The sequence below is a fragment of the Eublepharis macularius genome, chromosome 6 (assembly GCF_028583425.1).
Source record: "Eublepharis macularius isolate TG4126 chromosome 6, MPM_Emac_v1.0, whole genome shotgun sequence".
Taxonomy (NCBI): Eukaryota; Metazoa; Chordata; class Lepidosauria; order Squamata; family Eublepharidae; genus Eublepharis; species Eublepharis macularius.
In genome coordinates this window covers 96,155,969-96,177,950 of record NC_072795.1, presented here as the reverse complement: position 1 = coordinate 96,177,950, position 21,982 = coordinate 96,155,969, and the positions used below count along the sequence as shown (strand labels likewise).

General features: G+C 42.2%; 1 protein-coding gene across 1 annotated transcript in view; it reads left to right on the top strand.

The window, feature by feature from the left end:
• TCERG1L (transcription elongation regulator 1 like) overlaps window positions 1-21,982 on the top strand; it is a 266,929-nt gene that overhangs the window by 96,700 nt on the left and 148,247 nt on the right. The window lies entirely within an intron of this gene.

The window sequence follows — 21,982 nt, the reverse complement described above, 5'->3', positions numbered from 1 at the left end:
AGACTCACCTGGGTTATCCGGGTCAGGACATTCAAATCATTAGGATTCCTAAATTTCCAAGGTATCGTGATGTCCATAATGCTGTTATAGTAAGGTTATAGTGTATAATAGACATATCAAAGTCAGTTTCCAAGATACCACTGTCACTGTTGCCAAGTAAATGTAAGGAGGCAAGTAAAATTGAAGGCGTAATGTTTTGTCATATAAAAGTTTTTGTGTTTTATTTCAGCTAATTAATATGAGATTTTGAATGCATGTTTACCGTGGTTAAAAATACAAGCTTCTAAAGCAAGAAGTAGGAGGGAAGGATGGGTGAGTGAAGTAGACTGTGATTAGATGATAACTGTATCATAGGAAGCAGAGTAAACTGCTGTTTAATCAGAGTTGTTGTAAGGGAAAGAGTTCAATGTGTTTTTTCTAGTACTGATCAGAGTAGTTCTGGGGGAAAGAAGGAGGAGTGCTGTAATCTGAGGGAAGTCTCCATGTTGTTTTGTTTGTGGAAATTATTAGTGTAAGTGGCAATGAGAAGAAATTAATCTTTGTGACTGAGTCCTTTGAGAAACATTTGAAGATCTGTATCTATTTCGAAACCATTACACTTATGAACTACTCTGAAACCATTTTGTGTATGTACTTATAAATACACTCTTATTTATGTTTAAACAAAACATTTGTTTTATCTAGAATAAAGAACCCTCTTTCACCTCACAGTCACCCACATGCACTGACCATTCTGTCATTCTACCAAATATAATAAAGTCTTTCTCTTCTGTAAGTCAAGCTGAGAGAACTAAGGGTAGTGCCTTTGGTGACCTTTTGGGAACACTAAAAAGGTCAAGGAGGCAGCAATATACAGGTGTCATGAAGGAGGCAAAATGCCATGGATGGCAATAGTTATGTTTGCAAAGAGTTCTGTCTCCAGAGCTGAATACATTGTAAACTGGGCTGACCTTTGGAGGGTGTTTAGGATCAGCTTATAATGGGCTCAGGGAGTAGTTTATTACTGTCTCTGGAGTTCATTCTCCGGAGCCGAATACATTATAAACTGGGTGTGACTTTTGGAGAGGGTTTAGGATCAGCTTGTAATGGGCTTAAGGAGTAGTTTATTTCTAGTCCCACTCCCAGAGTCAGAATTTTTGTAAACACAGTGAACTTGTTTCAAGTTAATAGCACAAGATCTGCACTTCTGGTAAATATTTATGGCACATACTGAACACTAGCCTTTTCACGTTGGAATGAATTTGTTCCAGAGACCTAGGGGTCAGGAGGGCTCTCATCTTCATTCTCCAGAGGTAAGTCATCAAATCTCTCTAACTGGAATGATTTCTTTTTGCTCTATAAGACTATAGCATATATCAAAGGTCAAATCAGAAATGATAACTACATACCAGCTTCTTAGAAGAGCTGGCACTCATGTTTAGTGATGTTAAAATGTGGCTGGAGGCAGGCAATTTTTGGAAAAATGCATTGGTTTTCCTTATTTCCAGGTTGCTTTAAATCAACTTTTATTTTTATTGTTTTTGTGTATTTGTAAGATAGTTTTATCTGAGTTGGCTCTTGGTATACAACATTAAGGGTACAGGGTAGCTTGTCTTGTGTGTATATGAGAGAGGGACTTTTTGGTGGCAGTCCCACAATTATCAAACAACTCCCCCAGGGAGTTGTGCCTGGCCCCCTCTCTTTCGATGTTTTGGAGGCAGCTGAAGACACGTTTTTTTAGAACTGCATTTGATTACTGATTGGTAGTTTTAAAGTATGGTTCTAAATCAATGTTTGTTATGTATTTGTATGATTGTTGTAAACTGCCTTGATTGCCATGAAGTAGAGAGACAGCTAATAAATGTAATACATAAGTAAACAAACAAACAAATAGTTAATTGGGAAAATATTTTTAATGTAAGGTCTGAGAGCCAGTTCTGAGGGCACGAACAGCAATATGAACAAAAAAAAAAAGCCACAAACAGCCTGATCAGCTGCTTGTGAGCAAGCTGTTCATGAGGCCCTGTTTTCGATGAACATGTGTTTGTTCCAAGCTCTGTTCATTGTGTTCATCAGCCGTTCATCAAGCCAGACAGTCTGGCGCCTTTCAATCAATTCTCTTGGCAACAGTAGGCGCGGAGTTTCTGAACTCTGTCTGAACTCCTGTTGCCCTGGAACCCCCAATCTAAGCCCAGGGCACTTCACCCCCGACTCAGCTGCTTGTCAGGGAAACCCATGACAAGCGGCTCAGTGCAGCCTGCCAGGGTGAAATGCCCTTCTCCTTGCTGCTGCACAGCAGCAGGGAGAGGGGGACTTCACACCTGACTCAGCCACTTGTCAGAGGTTTCCTGACAAAGTCTCCCCCCTCCCTCCAGCCGGCTGGAAGGAGACTTTGAAGGGAAGGAGGTTCCCCACACCGTTTCCAAATGTCACAGGGAACTTTCTTCCCTTCCAAGTCTCCCCCCACCCCCCACAAACAGCCAACCATGAACATGTTTGTGAACAGGGTCATGTTCGTGGTTGTTCGTGATTCCCTGTTCGTGGATGGCAACAAACAGTGAACATCGTGTTCGGTTTTTTTCCTGTTCGTGCCCATCTCTAGTCATGGCTCTCTGGAGCTCTCTCAGTCCCACCCACCTCACAGGGTGTTTTGTTGTGGGGATAATAATAGCATACTTAGTAAACTGCTCTGAATGTTGTTGTTGTTGTTACTATTAAACAACATGACTTTATGACTTTTACTCCAGATCCAAGGTACTCCATAGAGCCACCCCTTTCCAGACACTGGGCAGGAATTATTCATCTCCTAATGACATAACCCTGATCTCTTGGCTGAAGAGGACTCTTTTTTTACTACCCACTTCCTCTGCCAACCACACACTCCCAGTTCTATCTTGTCTGAATAAAATTAGTGCTGGCTTTCTCACATTAGTTCATCAATTGAAAGCTTTTCATAAACCTTAAGCTACTCCAGTTAGAGAAACATTTCCCTTGTTTTCCTCACGCAGAGGATCCTCAGTCTGACCCTCCCTGATAAGATTCAGCTCTTTCTGACAATCCTGTCAGCACCAATTTGTTACCTTCTCACTGGCCAATCATGGGAAGGGGGGCAGCATATCAATCATCCTCCCTCCAGGCAGTTGTTTTTAACCCTTTACCTTCTACTCTCTGGTTGCAGCATTTGATACTCCTTGCATTGGAAACCCATTCTGTCACACAAGGCTGCAAACCCTGCATAATGAGATAAGCAGTTTAACTGAGTATAGGATTGCAATCTGGAAGTTTTGATTGCTGTGATTTTGCCCTTGAGGAAAATTGATGCTATGAAGTTTTCAGCCCTATTTAATCTCTTTCCTTGTTTTGATTTTTTTTTCTTTCTTGTGCAAATCAAACTCAGGATAATTATTTTCAATACACTTTTTGCTTTCTTGTGTTAATATTTTCCCCTTAACATTTGTGTGCTATTTTGACATAAATGGCATAGAAATGATACATCAGTGGTATAACATTGACATAAAATGCTATAAAGGAAAAAAAAAACAACACCGGGGAATGAAAATGGGCTCAATGAAACTCTCACAACAATAACATACAACAAAGAAAAAGAGCTGGAAAAGCACACAATCATATTGTTATTGTAAGGTCAGCAATGCTTGTCTAGGAGTACTTGCCCCTTCCACCAACAATTTTATGCTATTTGTCAACAGTGTTGCAGAGCATTATGGTGCCAGAGAGGGGCATGATTGGGAGACTTTCCCTGTGGTTCTCAAAAGGGGAACAAAGGCTTAATGGCTCTACAACTACCCTAGATGGGCCACTTTAGTGTCTGATTGTAAGATTGTGACACCTCGGGAAGAGGGGACAAAGGAGGGGAAGGGAGTGCCAGGTGGGTTGATTGGAAGCTGGCGTTGTCTTGATGACATCAGTTCTGGAATGCGGTGGCTGCATTGACGTCAAAACTTCCAGATTGCTATCCTATACACGTCCAAGGGGGTGTGCCATAGAAAAGCGTGCAAATATAGGCACGAGTGTCCTGCATGCGCTGGAACCCACCCATATCCAGCCTGCCCTAAAACGAGACAGGGTGAAAAACGCTTCGAGGGTGGAGGCGGCTAACAAGGGTCTGGAAAAGGGGCCCAGCCCGGTAAAGCTGAGGGTACTTGAGCAGTTGCTTCAGGTGTACCTGAAGTGCAAGGATGCTGATTATTTACTTTCAGGTTTTAAATTTGGGTTTAGGATCCCTTTTCAGGGCCCCCGGACACCTTTCATGGCAGCCAACCTTAGATCGGTGGCTGGCATGGAAGAGGTGGTCCGCCAAAATTTTTTAAAGGAATGTGCTGAGGGCAGGGTTTTAGGGCCTTTTGACGCCCCTCCTATCCCATCACTGAGGGTGTCCCCTTTGGGGGTGGTGCCAAAAAAGGCGCTAGGAGAGTTTCGCCTCATTTGCCACTTGTCTTTCCCCAAAGGGGGATCGGTGAATGATGGCATTCCTGATGAACTCTGCACAGTGCACTACACTTCCTTTGACCAAGCGGTCAAGGTTGTGCGCCACTGTGGGGTGGGAGCTGAGATGGCAAAGTGCAATATTAAGTCAGCCTTTTGCCTGCTCCCGGTTTACCCAGAAGACTTTGAGCTCCTGGGGTTTGCATTTGAGGGCAAGTTTTATATGGACAGGGCCCTTCCAATGGGGTGTTCCATATCTTGCTCTGCTTTTGAGTGCTTCAGTTCCTTTTTGAAATGGGAGTTGCGGCATCGCTGTGCTTGCCCGGACACCATCCATTATTTGGACGACTTTATGATGTCTGAGCCAGCTGGCATGGGTCAGTGTGTCAGGCTATTGGCAGGGTTCATGGAGCTTTCTGAGGAACTGGGGGTTCCTTTAGCTCATGAGAAAACGGAGGGGCCATCTGTTGTCCTAACATTTTTAGGAATTGAGCTTGACACGGTACAACAGACCTTAAGGTTGCCATTAGAGAAGGTGGTAGACCTTAGAGCCCAGTTAGAGGACTGCTTGAGTAGAGACAAGGTATCTCTCCTTGAGTTGCAGCAATTAGTTGGCCATCTAAACTTTGCCTGTAAGGCAGTTGCACCTGGGAGGGCTTTCCTCAGGTGGCTGTGTGATGCTATGGGGATCTTGTGGTTACCCCATCATCAATTACAAATTAATAAAGGCATGCGGGACGACTTATTGGTGTGGAAGGAATTCCTGGACACCTTTAATGGGGTGACTTTCTGGAGGGAGGCACTTCTGCTAGAAGCTGAACTTCAAGTCATTTCTGATGCCTCCGGGTCTATGGGCTTTGGAGTCTTTTTTAGGGGGCATTGGTGTGCTGACCAATGGCCCGCAGATTGGGTAGCCCAGGGATTGTCCAAAGACCTTATGTTTTTGGAGTTCTTTCCCTTGTTAGTGGCTGTGTGGCTTTGAGGACCACAATTGACTAACCAGGCTGTCCACTTTTGGTGTGATAACTTGGCTGTAGTGCATGTGGTCAACTCCCTGGCTTCCAGATCCCCCAAGGTGATGAGGCTGGTAAGGGCCTTTACTTTGAAATGTTTACAGTTAAACATTTTATTTAGGGCCAGACACGTTCCGGGTGTTAACAACAGTGTGGCAGATGCTTCGTCTCACCAACAGATAGAACGATTCTGGCAGCTTGCCACTTGGGCTGACAGGCAACCGGCAAGGATGCCCCAGGAGCTTTGGCAGCTTGGACAGCAGAAGCAAATAGAGCGATCCAACTGTCCATTGCCCCCAGCATGCACAGAGCCTACAACTGTGCGGTAGGGCACCTCTCAAATTCCTTTCGGATTGGGACGGCCTCTACGGCAGCAGCTATGGGGTACCCTCAGCAGGCAATACAGTGACTGGGCAGGTGGCGGTCAGGGGTGTTTCGGTCCTATATCCGCCCCCTGCCTCAATTTTAAATGGCCATACTAATTGCTCTTTCCTTAGATGCCGTGTCAAGCCAGGTGAGGAAGAGGATCCTGATTTGTGGCCACAGCATGGTGTTCTGGGTGGCCCACCAAGCCAGGAGAACACCGATTGGATCTCAACTGGTTTTGAGTGCTGTGGCCACTGTGGAGTGGCAGGGCTGGCATGGCCTTAAATGGCCAGGCCTGCTGCCCCTTTTGTTTTGGGGACGGAAGGGTCCTCCCCCGCACATTTTGGTCATTCACCTTGGTGGTAATGACCTGGGGTTCATGCAGGGCAAGGCCCTGTCACTGCAAGTAGCTGAGGACCTGCGATTTATAAGCAGCCAATGGCCAGGTGTGCTTATATTTTGGTCAGAGATGGGTTTGGCGGGAAGTTTTAGATCCTAGGGCAATTGAAAGGGCCCGACATAAGGCTAATCATGCCATCAAGAAGTTCTTGGGGGATGGCTTGGCCATTTATTTGCTACACCCTAAGATTAGGGTGTAGGCGACGGTTTACACCTGTCGACTGAGGGCAATGATATATTTCTGGATGACCTGCGGCAAGGGCTTCAGTTGGCTTTAAGTCATATATGGGGCACGAGGGTCTAAGCAGAGGCTTGACCCTTGCAGTGGCAGGAGATTTTGGGAATAGGGTACGGGCCCGTGAGCACCCAGTGGCACTTCCCCATGGGTGGGGAACAGGGTCTGCCATTAGTGCAGTATGCTGGTGGTGGCTACCATAGCACAGGCAGGTGCCACCCAGGATCCCCAGGCACAAGGCCTTCCCTCATGCTGTACGGCTTGGGGATTATGTGTTTGATGGGGGGATCCCTTGCCTGGCTGGCCGGGTTGCAGCCATTCAACGGATGGCCTACACCCAGGGCTTTGGGGCTCACCCAGGCAGGTCAAGGCGGAGGTCCAGAATTGACCCCGTGGCTTGACTTGTACCGCTTAGTTGGCCCTTACTTTGTTTATGTTAATGGTCATTTTAATAAACGGCCCTTTAATTCCAAGCCTGTGTCTGTCTCTTCATTCTGGCTGGGGTTGCAATGGAAAAAGAGGAGATTGATATAAGCTGTTGGAGGAAAAAGCAGCAGTGAGAAGGAAGATGAAAAATATCCCATCCTTTACATAATGGTGGGGTGGTAAGTAGAGGTGGGCACGATCCAAAAAAAATTAATGATCAAGCTAATTGGGGACAGGTGCTGGCAACGACCCCAAATCACCGATCCACACCGATCATCTCCCATTTCCGATCTGTGAATCGGATCGGGGAGGCCAAAGCGGAGGGGCGCCCCGCTGTTCCCAGCTATGTGGGAAGGTGGGTGGTGGCGGCGACCGCCGGGCCCGGTGGGCACAGAGAGGGGATGTTTACACACACACACACACACACACACACAAACTTAGAGAGCAGAGGGGAAAAAAGTTTTTAACCCAGCGACGAGCCGCCTCCCCTCAGGGAGGGGACGTTCACACACACACACACACACACGCTTAGAGCAGAGGGGAGGAAATTTTTTAACCCATCCCTGCCTTTCCAAATAGAGAGAGAGAGACACCCCGTCAACATGTTTCAGCCAGCTTTTTAAAAAAAAACAGGGACAGAATGCTCCATTCCTCCCCACCCAAGTTTAAAAGCAAGCAGCCAGTCTTCCAAAAGAATATTTTAAACACACACAGAGCCGTGAATGAGGTTTTCCCACAAAATACAGTGTTTTAAAAGCAGGTTAAAAACAGAGAGTGACAGACAGAAAAACAGCCATTCCTCCTACAAAGCCCCGTTTTTTTATAAAGCAAAAAACGTTTGGCGTGCCCATGGTTACAGAACACCCCCTTCCCACTCCCTTCCCTGGGTCCCTTCTCCCAACTGGTGTGTGCGTTGCTGCTCCGTGATTGGAAGGAAGCCCTGCTAATCAAGGAAAGCTGGGCTTCCTTTCGGGTTTCCAGGGCGACAGAAGGAGGGCAAACACAGCTCAGGCATTCCTCTGGCTCCGTTGCCCCGGGAATAGATTACTGGCGTCTGATTGTCTGCACCCCCGATCAGATCCCGATGGCCCGAATCAAGCCCCGATGAAGGCCCCCCCCCCAACGCTGGATCGGTCACCGTGGACAGCACCGATCCGCCGGGTCCCGATTGTGCGAACACCATTATCGTGGGTATTTTTCTATCATAGTGCCGATCGTGCCCATCTCTAGTGGTAAGTGCAGTGGTTAGAATACATGACTTCTTTGAGATCTAATCAAATCTTCTTCTTCATGAAAGAGGAATTGACTCAGATTCCTAAAAAAGAAGAATAAAAACAGATTGCTGGATTTCAGGAAGAAATTCAGCAAAGAAGAGTTAAGAGAATTCCACTTAACAACCCCAATTTTTATGAATGTTTACCTTAGTATCTATTCCCTTGATACTGCATATTATTTTGACGAATCTTCTTGTTAGATCTTAAAGGCTAGAAGTGCAAATTCTCTTCATCAGGTGAATAGGAAATGTTACTGTAAATTTATCTTGTTGCTCTGTGTTTGTCTAGTATGGTTGTTAGTTATTGCCTTCACGGTTATTCCTGTATATGTCTATCTTGAGTTAGTAAATATTTTTATGCCAAAAGCTCATGAAATGTGCAAGTGGTTCTTTTGAAGTTGGTCAGATGATATTAATTCCCAAGTTGCAACTTGAGAGTTTTATAAAATCTATCTCTATTTTATAAGTTCTGTTTTTGCCCCTGACAACCAGGGATAGCTTTTTCACTGGATTCGGGTATACACAGAAAAGATCCTGGTATAAAAGTTTACTTGGAGGTGTCGTGTTGGTTTGCACTTGCTCAAAGGGATGCCTCTAGAGGCTACAAGGCAAACTGGGGTAGTCAAGTAGGTAACCAGCTTACCCAGTTGTGGCAACCTTACCAAGTATACATGCTGCAGAACGTGGTGGAGATTGCCTTTGTGAAATTGGCAAAGGAATGGCAAATGGCACATAGAAGGAGGTGGTGCCTCCCTCTGTCTTGAAACAGTGTTTGTAAATTGCATTCATGCTGTTTGTTGTGCAGTCCATCACCTTGTCTAAATTAGCAAAGCACTTGTCATTTAAGGCAGGTGACCCATAGCTCAGTATTTCTCTTCTGTGCTGTTGAGGTAAGGCACCATTGGCACCAGTCCAGAAGGCACTGCCCCCACTCTAGTTTGGCTCCATTTGTACTCAGTGACATTATCTCAGTCACCATATTGTTTCTGGTTGTTTGAGATCATACTAAGGGAGGAGAGAGGAGGGGGGGAAGCTCTAAAATTGTAGCTAGGTACAAAAAAGGGGTAACAATAAGGAAGAGTTTTCAGGAACCAGTTTGGCTTCCGGAAAGGCACAACATTCATCGAACCTTTCACACAGTCTTAATGTTTTCATAATTATACTTCTCAATGATCACCCTGTACTCTATCATAGCTACACAAATTGTTCTTGGCTTCCTTCTTTCTCTTTTCCATTTCAGTTTAACTCAATGGTTGTTTGGCTTGTCACATAATATTGCATTACATATACAGTCCTTTCATTTGTTATCAGCAACAGTTGTTCTGTATTTACTGTGTGCAAAGATTATTTTGTTGGAGAACAGTTGTGCTTTGTTTTCTTTTTTCTAATTTCCTCCCCTTTCCAATGATTTTGCATTCTGTTTGCTTTCTGGAGGATCATGTTTGCCCGGTTGCTTAGTTTGAGAAGGCTGCAATCATTTTTGTAAAGGATAAAGATAACAGCCCTATTGAATTGTTCTGCAGTGAAAAGCAATAATATTGTGTGCTTTAGTTCAGTAAACATTTATTACTGACTGCACATTGCCCATGTATTGTGTGAATTAATTTAAATTGCCCTTATGAGCTTGCAGATGTATACAATATTTCAGCAATGAAAATGCACAGCATTTTTCAGGCTCCTTAGTTAAAATAGATAGTGTAACTAAAGATAGGCAAACATAAAAAGAACTAAATTTTCCTCTCTTATGATTACAGCTAATGAACTTTCACTGATATATCTAGACACAAAATGGTTGTTGTCTCTTATATTTAAGAAAAAAAACATGCAAATGATAGCAAGATGCTCTTAGTACTGGAAAGCAATTTACACACTAAAACTAGGTACATTTAATGAAGATGAGAATGGTTAATTTTATGGTCTCTATTAAAAGGTCATCACATACTGTGCTGGTGCTATGCCAACCATTAATCCAGCCACTATAACCCTCTGCTTTTTGGGATCAAGCCATATCCAGATAACATTCTGGTCACTTCCTTGCTGTCTCTGGCCCTGTTTGTTTTTATAGCTACATGGGATGGGACATTATGCTGCTTTTACAAACATTCTCAATCGGAGAGAGGGAGCATATATGAATACACTTCCTCGGTGTACGGACAGTGTATGCATGAGCTGATGATCAAACACAGGTAGGGGTGGAGTCAATGTATTTCTGACCTCTACCTGCATTGATTTCAATGCATGCATGTGGTGTATAGAGAGAGCTTGTTTCTCAACCTGAAGTAGGGCACTACTTGCTCTAGAGTTCAATTTATTTATTACTTAACATCTAGCAATCTTGCCCACTATTCAGTATCATAAGTCTGATGTTCAAGCCACTCCTCTCATTCCAGACACATAAGGTTCAACAGTGGTGGAAAGAGACAATATACATAGAGGTACCCTGATAATTTAAAAAGTTGTTGATTTATATGACAGCCAGTTTGGTGTAGTTGTTAAGAGCAGTGGGACTTTAACCTGGAGAACTAGGTTTGATTCCCCACCCCACTCCTCTGCTTGAAGCCAGCTGGGTGACCTTGGGTCAGTCACAGCTCTTCTAGAGCACTCTCAGCCCCACCCACCTCACAGGGTGATTGTTGTGGGGATAATAATAACAATTTGTAAACCACTCTGAGTGGGTGTTAAGTTCTCCTGGAAGGCAGTGTACAAATCAAATGTTGTTATTGTTATTATTATTATATTGATATTATGTCTTATATTACTGTGCACAAGTTTGAGGGTGGTTGAATACAATTTGGTCACTTTTCATTACTGATTATTGCAAATGTGGCTCTCCATGAGCTGTGGAGTGAGTACCACTGTTCTAAGACTTTTATGTGCCTGCTTGAAATTACAGCTTATATAAATTGAAGAGGAATACAGTAATGTGATATTAACATGTTAGTCTGTCTGTAGCAATAGAAAGAGCAAGAGTCCAGTAGCACCTATAAGACTAACAAAATTTGTGGTAGGGTATGAGCTTTCAGCTCACTTACAGGTGCTACAGGACTCTTTCTCTTTTCTACTAACATTAACAATTGACTTACTTTTTACATTTACTGCATAGTTAATTTGCATGTTATTTTTATTTTATTTAAGTTGAACCTCAAAGTATTTCCATTTTTTAAGAGAAAAACAATGGAGATTTTGACAGTGCTCAAAAATGAAAATGCTTTGCTTTATCCCATCAGTTCTATGACATGCTGAGAAATGCATGAGATTTCTGAGGAAATGGTTTTTGAAGGAAGTCAGATGTAAAACTGTTTCAGTTTAAAGGTTTCAGAATGGTTACAGAAGAAGAAAGCAAGCCATAGGAGTATGGAAGGCAAGTCCTCAGTCTTCAGCATGGAGACTCTAAGAATAAAGAAAACCTTATGCTATGATTTGTGTCCAAGTGATAGTCATCCCCTGGCTATTTCTGGCTTGTGGTTCAAAAGGTGTAAGAAATTCAGTCCCACATGTATGGTATCCATGTTAGGACAGGTCTGTAAAATCAGAAAACTGAGACAAGAAAAAGCTGCTGTCTTCTATATGCACTGGGCAGTAAATCCCATGGAATTACTGGCAAGTTGCCTTTAGTTTATGCAAAGGCAGCCTATAAAATGAACTATATAAATAAATAAACTCACCATAAATCTGTTTAGATCAGTCATGGCTTAGTAATCAGTGGGACGGCAACCTTTTGAAATAGGCTATGCTCAGTCCTTTTGGAAGAGAATAAATCGACTATAACAGTATTAATGTAGTCTTATATTGTAAACCAGTTATGACAGGACTGCTCTTACATTACATTTCTAAGACTCTCTAATGTAGGCCACATGAACCGGCTGTATTGCAATAATGAGAGCATGGCCAGAACAGCTGAGGCTTCAGTTTTATACCTATTTAAATACTCCACAGATTTCTAGCAAAAGAAGTCTGAATTCCCTAATAGCAGACAAGGCAAAAATGTGGCTGGGGAGCCGAAGCAAATCTGAGACTTATCTGTCAAAGGAAGATGAGTTAATTGTCTCCATTCCTCATCATGGACAAGTAAGCAAAATGCATGTGTTTGCATTTTATGCTGTAATCGGATTTCGGAGTTTGCAGTGGCTCAAGGGATCTGTTCTCCGAGGGAGCTTCAGGACTTTTCATAAATCATAACACCAGGAATAGAAAGAGGGGAGTTTTGTCTCTTTTCCCTATTTACTATTCTTGAATACATCTAAGAGCACAGAAGCACCTGTTCTAGATGATTCTTTCACTTCATACTTATAATATGAACTATTTTATTAATTGGCTAGTTGATTTAAGGTGACTTTGTAACCAGGAATATGATAGTATGACTTGATGCAGATGTCATAAAGAGTGCCAGTTGGTACATGACAGGGATCAACTCAGTTAATTGCGTGTTCTCCTCCGCCTCATGTGGCCTGTGTGGATTGAAGATGGAAATCTTCAACTAACTCCATTTGGCTATGATATCTGATTGAGATTTCCTTCCTTGCCTGTAACTAGATTTTCTTTCTTTTGTTCTCTCTTTTTGTTTTAGCAGATTCCACAATTTATTTGGTTGTTTGTTTTACTTCATTTATATCCAGGCTTTCTCCTCAGTGGAGACCCAAAGTGGCTGACATTTTTCTCCTCTTCTATGTTTATCCTCAAAAGAACAACCCTGTGAGACAGGTTAGGCTGAGTGTGTATATTGGCCCAAAGTCACCCAGCAAGCTTCCATGGCAGAGTGGAGATTCAAATCTGGATCTCCAGATCTTAGTCTGGATCCTAGTCTACGCACTACATCACTCTGGCTCTCACAATTCAACACAATGTAGTAGGAGTAGTATAATACCACCCCAACAATGCAATAAAGTTGCATCACAAAATTAGAGAAAAATGCAAAAAAAAAGTATAATGTATATAATGAACAAAACAAGGAATACTTCTGTCATGACTAGAGATGGGCACAAACCAAAATATGAACCAAAGTTTGTGATGAACCAGGCCGGTTCATGGTTTGCGAACTGGCGGATTGTCAGAGCCCATTTCTGATGAACTGCCACAAACTTTAGGTTGGTTCATTTGGTTCTTTTTTGGTTCATCACTGCAGACAGCCTGGCGCTGATCAATCAGTTTCCTAGGCAACAGGGGATACTTCCTGCAGACCTTCTGTTGATCTGAAAGTGGCCTTCTGCTGGCCTAGAATTGACCTTCTGCTGGCCTGGATGTGGCGTTTTCATGAACCAAACGAACCAGTTCATGAACCGGGGCAGGTTCATGAAAGTTCGTGGTTTGTTGTTCGTGAAATGTGATGAACCACAAACAGCATGGTTCGTTCTTTTTCTGGTTCGTGCCCATCTCTAGTCATGACTCCCACTGAGCCAGGCTCACTCATCAGAGAAGGATCCAGGAAGAGACAGGATTCCTATCTAAGACAGGTTAGGAGGCTTTCTGAATTCCCAGTATCACATGGTTTCCTCAGACCCAGAGCCCATGGCTCCCAAGACCATGCCCCAAGAACCTACATTGGAAGCCCTGGAGGCCACAGCTCCTGAGGCTGTGTGCCAAGAGCCTGTGATTGAGATCTTACCACCAAGCAACCTAGAAGATGTTCCAGAAGCAGTGACAGCTATCCCATGGGTGGGCCAAGCCAGGACTACCAAACTAGGACCAGCAGCCCTCCAGGCTTTGCTACCACCTGCCAGGAGCAGTGGAAACAGAAGGCCCTAACAGAAGCAGTCCATGGCTTCAACTCTTGTTGTCTAGTTTCAGCTCTTATGTGCTTGTATTCTAGATCCAAACTTTCCAGGAAGACCTTTCTTGCTGCCATGTCTGGAAACAGAAGAACTGCTGAAAATTGTTTGAACCCTTGTAAAGATTTCCACTATGTGATGTAGTGGCTAGTGAGATAGATCTCGGAGACCCAGGTTTAATTCCCTGCTGTGCCATAGAAGCTTGCTGGGTGACCTTGGGCCAGTCACGTATTGTCTGCCTAAACTACCCCACAGGGTTGTGGTGAGGGAAAATATGGAAGAGAGGAGAATGATGCAAGCTGCTTTGGATTCCTATTGGGGAGACAGGTGGAAAATAAGTGAAGCAAAAAAAAAATACTGGAAGTTACCATTCTTAGTTAGTGAAGATACCCATTTCCTAGCAACTTGGCAAGTTGTATAAGAGGACATGAGAGGGAGCATTTGAGCACAACAACAAACTTGTTTCGTGCCCTTGAAGAGAAAACCATGTTACTTTTTATTATTTGACTATTTGTAAAAAGTTTATCTTATTTATCCTGTGACGGGTAGGCCACAAATCAAATATGGCTACAAGAAATTGCATTAATGAATTAAAGTACATCAGGTTGACTGGATTTAATAAGCACCCGTGAGAACTTCTATCATTCTTGATTTTTTTTTAAAAAAAGAGCTTTTTCTTGGACCAAAATAAAACTAATAAGCTAAACATGTTTACCATCTGCTGCTATTGATAAACTGAGGAAGAACAAATATAGAACTGCTTGCAAATTCCAGTACCCTGTGAATCACAAATCACATCCCTCTCCCTGTGGTCTTGCACTCTCAGGCAATTAGAATAGAGTTCTTAATCAAGAGCAAGCATAGCACTAATCCTGATAGTGTCATTCATGTTTAAAAGATGGCTGATTTCTATAAAACAAGCAATAAACAAAGGTAGACATTATTGCTGCATGCGTCATATTTGTTCTAATTTGAGTGAGTTGAATGGACTGAGCCAATTCAAGTGTGTATAAGAGCATTTATGCAAGTGAACATACACGATCTCCTTGCAGACTGTGGCTTGCATGGCACAAAATCTTCCCCCCTTTTCCCCTGAGGAGACAGCTGACAATGACATGAAGCATGTCTTGTCTATTCTGAATTGGTGAGTGTATGCCTCAGTGATGATAAAATGTGCCTAGGTTGGCCCGTAGGCAGGGTCTACTTGGCTCACCTATTTTTTTCATCAACCTTGCTATCAAATTTCAGCCACATGGCTGAAATTCCCATGAACATTAGCTACCCTAGGGCCTATGTGACTTCCTGGAAGAATTCGTCAGTGGGTTTTATATACTCTGTTTACAATAATAATAATTAGTAGCTATGTTTTCCTAGGGGGTCTGTTTTGAACAATTTGATGGAAGGGGATTTGTGGCTCTGGTTCACTGGATGTAACCTTGTTGAATTCTTACCAAGATGATTGGATTTTAATACTCTGTAGATCTATAACATGTCAAGATTAAATTCTTTTCTGCTAGTGAGACCAGTGTGGGAACCACATAGTGTAGTTACACTCATGCACTTTATCACTGACTGGATGCATGACTGAATGCTTAATCTTCAAAGTCCTATGCTAGCTTGAAGCAAATGGGGTTTGAACCAGATGAATGCTTCAGGGATTAGAATCTAAGAACCTCGATGTGATTCATCATTAATCATCTTTCTATAAAGCCACGAGGTACACACCAACTGCTACTAGAACTTCTCTCTTTCTTTAATATTTAATTTATAAAACACATTTTAGAAGTCAGGTTAAACACAAATCTGTGATGCTATTCATTGGTTATAAAACTCAGTCTTTGAAAATGGTGCTTGTTAGTGCAAAAGACATTTTTTAACCACTGAAAATGATAGAAATGAAAAAAAAATGACGTATGGCTTTTAGATCTTGGAACCGAAGCTTAAAGTAGCAAGAGACAGTTTTAAAAAACAACAAGAACAACATAATTCTCACTTTGGGAAGCAATTTGTTTTTATTTATTTATTTCAGATTTTTAACCCTGCTACTTTAATACTTATGAAAAAGAATACAGAATCATTTGCAAAAGATTCTCAAACTCAGATTTGAATTAAATCCGAAAAGCATGCTCTTAAATATTTTACCAACAAATCTGAGAAAAGAACAAAGAGATCTCTTCCGTTATATGGTGACAGCAGCAAGAGTATTATTTGCAGAAAAATGGAAAACCGATGCCTGCCCTGGTCTCCCAGAGTGGAGAGATAAAGTTTATGAATATTCTTCAATGGCCAAACTAACTACTTAACTACAAAATAGGCCAATAACCGACTTCTGGAAAAAATGGAAGGATTTCTTTGATTATTTAGGCTAGACTAATTGATATAGTAGCTTACAGGGGAAGCGAAGAAGAGTGAAGGAGAAATGTCATGTATTTAGGCTTAGGGAAGCCAAATATGTAATAATTACTTTATTAGCTTAAAGAAATTTAAAAGTACTACTTGTTTTATTCCCAAGACTTTTATAAATGTATTGTTTATATACTTATCGGTTGTGTAAGATGTATAACTCTCAAATTATTGTTTAACTAGAATATGTATAACTTTTATACTATGCACTTACTCTATTCTATTTTCTTTATTTTAAATAAAATTTTAAAAAGAAAAAGAATACAAACAATTCCAGCATCATTAAAAACAGTTTACAACAAACACAAAATACCAGACCAATAACTCCCCCCAAATACAACAAAAATACTTCAGCTAAATCTAATCCAGTAGTTACCCCCAGAAACCTTATCTACTATTGTGTGACTGTGAAACTGTATGCATCAACTGCCAACAGATTAGATCTGCTCTAATAAAGCAGATTGTGTCTTCCCTGGAAAGACTGAGGGAGCATAAAACTGTTTTACATGGTACAGGCAATTGCAGTGAAGATGGTGAACACATGAACCTAGTTTAAATTGGTTTATCAAGGTCAATCTTGCTTACTCTGATTGGTAGTAGCTCTCCAGGGTCTCAGGCAGAGGTTTTTGACATCACCTGATCCTTTTAACTTTAAGTGTTGTAACTTCTGCCTGCAAAGCAGATGTTCTTCTACTGAACCACACTACTTAGTAGCTCACAGAGGCTAGATGAACCTGCTGCAAGGTTCAGGAATCAAGCTGACCTCAGCTGCATAACAGGTGATTATCAAGAGATAATTGCATAAATAGAGCTATTCCCTTGATGAAATATTCTGCAAAATCTGTGGAAGGTTTAAGAATTCAAGGATGCTATTTTGTATTCTAGAATATCAGGGCAACACTGAAAAGCATCGGTCATATCTGGGCATCGTGAGCCCTGGTTGTGTGCATGTTTCACTTATGTCACATTTGCCATGTAACCATCAACAGTTTCCCAGTCATGGATAGAGATGGGCATGAACCGAAGTACGAACCAAAATTAAGCACAAACTAGGCCTGTTCGTGGTTCACGAACCATGGTTCATCAGATCCCATTCCTGACGAACTGCCAAGAAATTTAGGCTGGTTCATTTGGTTCCTTTTTTGGTTCGTCACTGCAGACAGCCTGGTGCCAATCTATTGGTTTCCTAGGCAACAGGAGATGGACTTCCTGCAGACCTTCTGCTAGCCTGGAAGCGAACTTCTGCTGGCCCAGAAGTGACCTTCTGCTGACTTGAAAGTGATGAGTTTCTGACCTGGATGTGACGTTTTTATGAACCAGTTCGTGAACCAGGGGCAGGTTCGTGAAAGTTCGTGGTTCATGGTTCATGAAATTTGACAAACCATGAACCACATGATTTGGTTTTTTTCTGGTTCGTGCCCATCTCTAGTCATGGATGCGATTTGGAGATCTACAGTTTTGCTTTATTTTACAAGAAATGAAACACTGGCACATTGTAGAGAATGGGAAGCCCTTAGCTCCAGAGATCTGGACACTTGCTTATTTTTTAAAAAAACACAAACTATTCTTTGTAAAAAAAAAACACAATATTGCTTTATTGGAGTTATTAACAAATTGTAACTAGACACTGTTCATGCTTATTTGCAAATATTTCATCCAAGTGAAAAGGGAACAGTTGGAAGGAAAGTAAAAGAGCCTGACATAAGTTTGGAGGAGGAATATTACTTGAAGAGAGCATGGTGCTCTTTATTACCAAACAACAATACCTTAAAAGAAAGCAAGCATAAAAATCTTCTGGATGGAAACTCTTAAAAGTGTCTTTGAAATAATATGTTCCAGCTTTCCAGACTGTAACATCCAAGCTGTTTTCTAAAAGCAAAGATACTTTTAACAAATATTTTGACTGTCTTAAAAGTGGGAGCAAATCTCCAAAACACATATTGACCAAATACTTAGATTTGTAAATATAATATGTCTCATTCCAAATAAAAATGACAAGAACACTATTGGTTGTTGTGGGTTTTCCGGGCTGTATTGCTGTGGTCTTGGCATTGTAGTTCCTGACGTTTCGCCAGCAGCTGTGGCTGGCATCTTCAGAGGTGTAGCACCAAAGACAGAGATCTCTCAGTGTCACAGTGTGGAAAAGATGTAGGTCATTTGTATCTACTCAGCAGGGGTGGGGTTGAGCTGAGTCATCCTGTGAGAGTTTCCCAGGGTGTGGAATGCTAATGGCGGGAGGCTTCACTGTATCCTGAGGAGGTTCTTTTGCATATGGATTGGTCTGTTCATGCTCTGTTCATTCTTAAGGTTTCTTCTTTCCTGTTGAAGTTTTGCTTATGCTTGTGAATTTCAATGGCTTCCCTGTGCAGTCTGACAAAGTAGTTGGAAGTGTTGTCCAGTATTTTGGTGTCCTGGAATAAGATACTGTGCCCTGTTTGAGTTAGGCTATGTTCAGCCACTGCTGATTTTTCAGGTTGTCCAACGCTTTGTGGTTCATTTTCAATGAAAACATTAGTGGATCGTGCAAGACGGATATGTGAGCCGCACTTTCTCAATGAGGAAATTAACCATCTAAACCACGCACTTTAGGCAAATGGCTACTCCAGAAATGAAATCCGAAGAGCAATCAAACCCAGGATGAATCAAACAACCAAGGAAAAACAGTCTCCTACAGGAAAAGTGTTTTTGCCATATATCAAAGGAATTACTGATCAGATGGGAAAGCTTATGAAAAAACATAACCTTCAAGCAGTATTCAGACCCACCCGAAAAATACAGCAGATGCTACGATCAGCAAAAGACAGTAGAGACCCCCTCACCTCTGCAGGAGTATACCGTATACCCTGCAGCTGTGGACAAGTTTACATCGGGACCACAAAGCGTAGCATCCAGACAAGAATAAAAGAACATGAAAGACACTGCAGACTCGGACAACCTGAAAAATCAGCAGTGGCTGAACATAGCCTAACTCAAACAGGGCACAGTATCTTATTCCAGGACACCAAAATACTGGACAACACTTCCAACTACTTTGTCAGACTGCACAGGGAAGCCATTGAAATTCACAAGCATAAGCAAAACTTCAACAGGAAAGAAGAAACCTTAAGAATGAACAGAGCATGGTTTCCAGTTCTGAAAAACACCAGGCTAACAAAACATTCTATCCCCGACAATAGCCCTGCAGAGAAGATTAGCACATCAAGTACCAATCCATATGCAAAAGAACCTCCTCAGGATACAGTGAAGCCTCCCGCCATTAGCATTCCACACCCTGGGAAACTCTCACAGGATGACTCAGCTCAACCCCACCCCTGCTGAGTAGATACAAATGACCTACATCTTTTCCACACTGTGACACTGAGAGATCTCTGTCTTTGGTGCTACACCTCTGAAGATGCCAGCCACAGCTGCTGGTGAAACGTCAGGAACTACAATGCCAAGACCACGGCAATACAGCCCGGAAAACCCACAACAACCATCGTTCTCCGGCCGTGAAAGCCTTCGACAATACAAAGAACACTATTATTTTCCTCATTACACAGTAGAGAGATGCAATCCAAAATTTGCTCATTAAGATCCAGTCCAAACAGCACCAGTTCATAAATATTGGAAATACTCTGACTCAGTAGAAAATTACTTCAGAAATTTGGGAATGACAGTTGTACGGACACTGATTTGACAGTTATTTGGGCATTTTGCTATTTGATTTTAGTGATATGGACGGTGAGAGAGGCTGACACAGTGAGGAAAAGTTCAGCAGCAGCAGATGGGGACATTAGGCCACTGGAGCAGGACTGGTGTTGTACTCAAAATTTACACTTTTGCCCATCATTTCCCTCATTCCGCTACATCTTCCTGATTCTACATGCACTATCTTTGCTTGAGCTTTTCTGTTTTCTGGAATTATGCATGTGCTAAACAGGCAGGGGAAAGCTTTGCTTTGGAAACAAATCAGAGAAGGCTCAAGAGTGGGGTAGTTGATGCAGCTGGTTTACTTAATAAACTTCAAAGGAGCATAGGGCTTCTCCTCTGCAGCAGGTTGACAGCACCAGCCAACTTACCTGCCCTGCAGCAGATAAAGGGAAAGGCTTTATTTACATATGCTGGAAGACAGGCAGGGAAATATTGGCAGAGACTAAGGCAAAAGGCAAGAAGTAGAGGCTAACACATATGCTTGCACACACACCATGAAATGTAATAGATAAGTGATGAAGGAGTGTATCATTCAACATCTGAGATTTTTCCATTTATGTGTTTTCACATATCTATCTGGGCTGTCTTAGCTGCATTTTTGTACCTGTCTATAAAATGGTCAGTTTAGCTGCCTGCAATGGAAAACTTCCTGTTATAAGCAAGATTACAATTCAGAGGCTGAAGAGAGTTCAAGGACTGTTGTGCTAGTATCACTGATTGTGTAATTCAAACTGTCTTTGTAAACAAGCTCTTAATATCACTTTCATACTTGAAAGCAAAACCCTACTCTGTCTCTGCATTGTACGGATTTTTATCTTCTCAGTTAATTTTGAGACTTAAACACACAGTTCAATTTCCTCAGAGTGCTAGGAACAGTCCCTGTATTCCAGTACCTGTTCCTGGTAAATGCTTGCCCTCATTTTCTCTTTGGCAGGAAACATCTTAAGAAGAGGGGGTATTTCTTTACACCTGTGAAGGGAGTTCTTCCTTCCCAGTAATTGATGGTATTTTTCTCTTCTGCCCAACTTTGAGGATTTTTGTAAAGAAACGCACACACACCCCTCATCCCATGGTAGCTGACGTATGAAGAACAAATAGGAGTCTCTCCAGACCCTTCAGTCTCATTTCATTTTATGTTCACCAGATGCTCTCGTCACATCCCACTGAAATTACAACCACTATGGCTCTGCTCTGTAAGAAGTTTTCTGAAGTGGAGCTTTGAAAAAGGAGTGTAAAATGTTTGGCCAGAATCAGCACCTCTACCCTCATGGATCTCCCAGCAAGGTCATTTGCAATAAACGTTACTTTCTCCCGCACCTCCTTTGCCCAGAGACTTCATCTCACTCATGGATTTCCTTCCAGTTACTGAAACTCACAACCCCTATGTTTTCAGGGAGAATCAGGCTGCTCCCCTTCCAGAAAGGGGAAGAGGGCATATTTCTAGAGTACGTAAATATATTATGAGAAAACACAAGCGATGATGGTGATATAACTTGCTTTTTAAATCCCAGAAGAGGTTTGAAAAGAGTTGGAACTCTTCACTTCTCCCAAAGGGGAGGTAAAATTGACAGAGCCTTTGGCTCTGTCTTTTTAAAGTACACTTCCTAGCTAACATTGTGTCTCCCTACACTTGTGCATTCTCGTGTAAGATGTCTCATGTAGAGAGACTCTCGGGGTGCTCGCCATATTCTCTTAACATAAGCAAACGCCCTCACTATTCCAGCCAATCCCAGTGGAGCATAACCAAACTAAGCTTAATTATAATACCCCATCACGACAAAATGGCAAAACAAAGCAGGAGAAAAAGATCCCTTTCCCAGACAATCTGTAAGAGTCCAGAAAATTCCTACTTGGTCCCAAAGTGACCAGCTATCCTCATTTTGCAAAATATCTGGATGGATGGGTAGGCAGCTCTGAATGGCAAGTGCCAAAATAGGGGAGGAGTAAACTTGTAAGATTTGCCTGCTCCTTGTTCCTGATTAGTCCA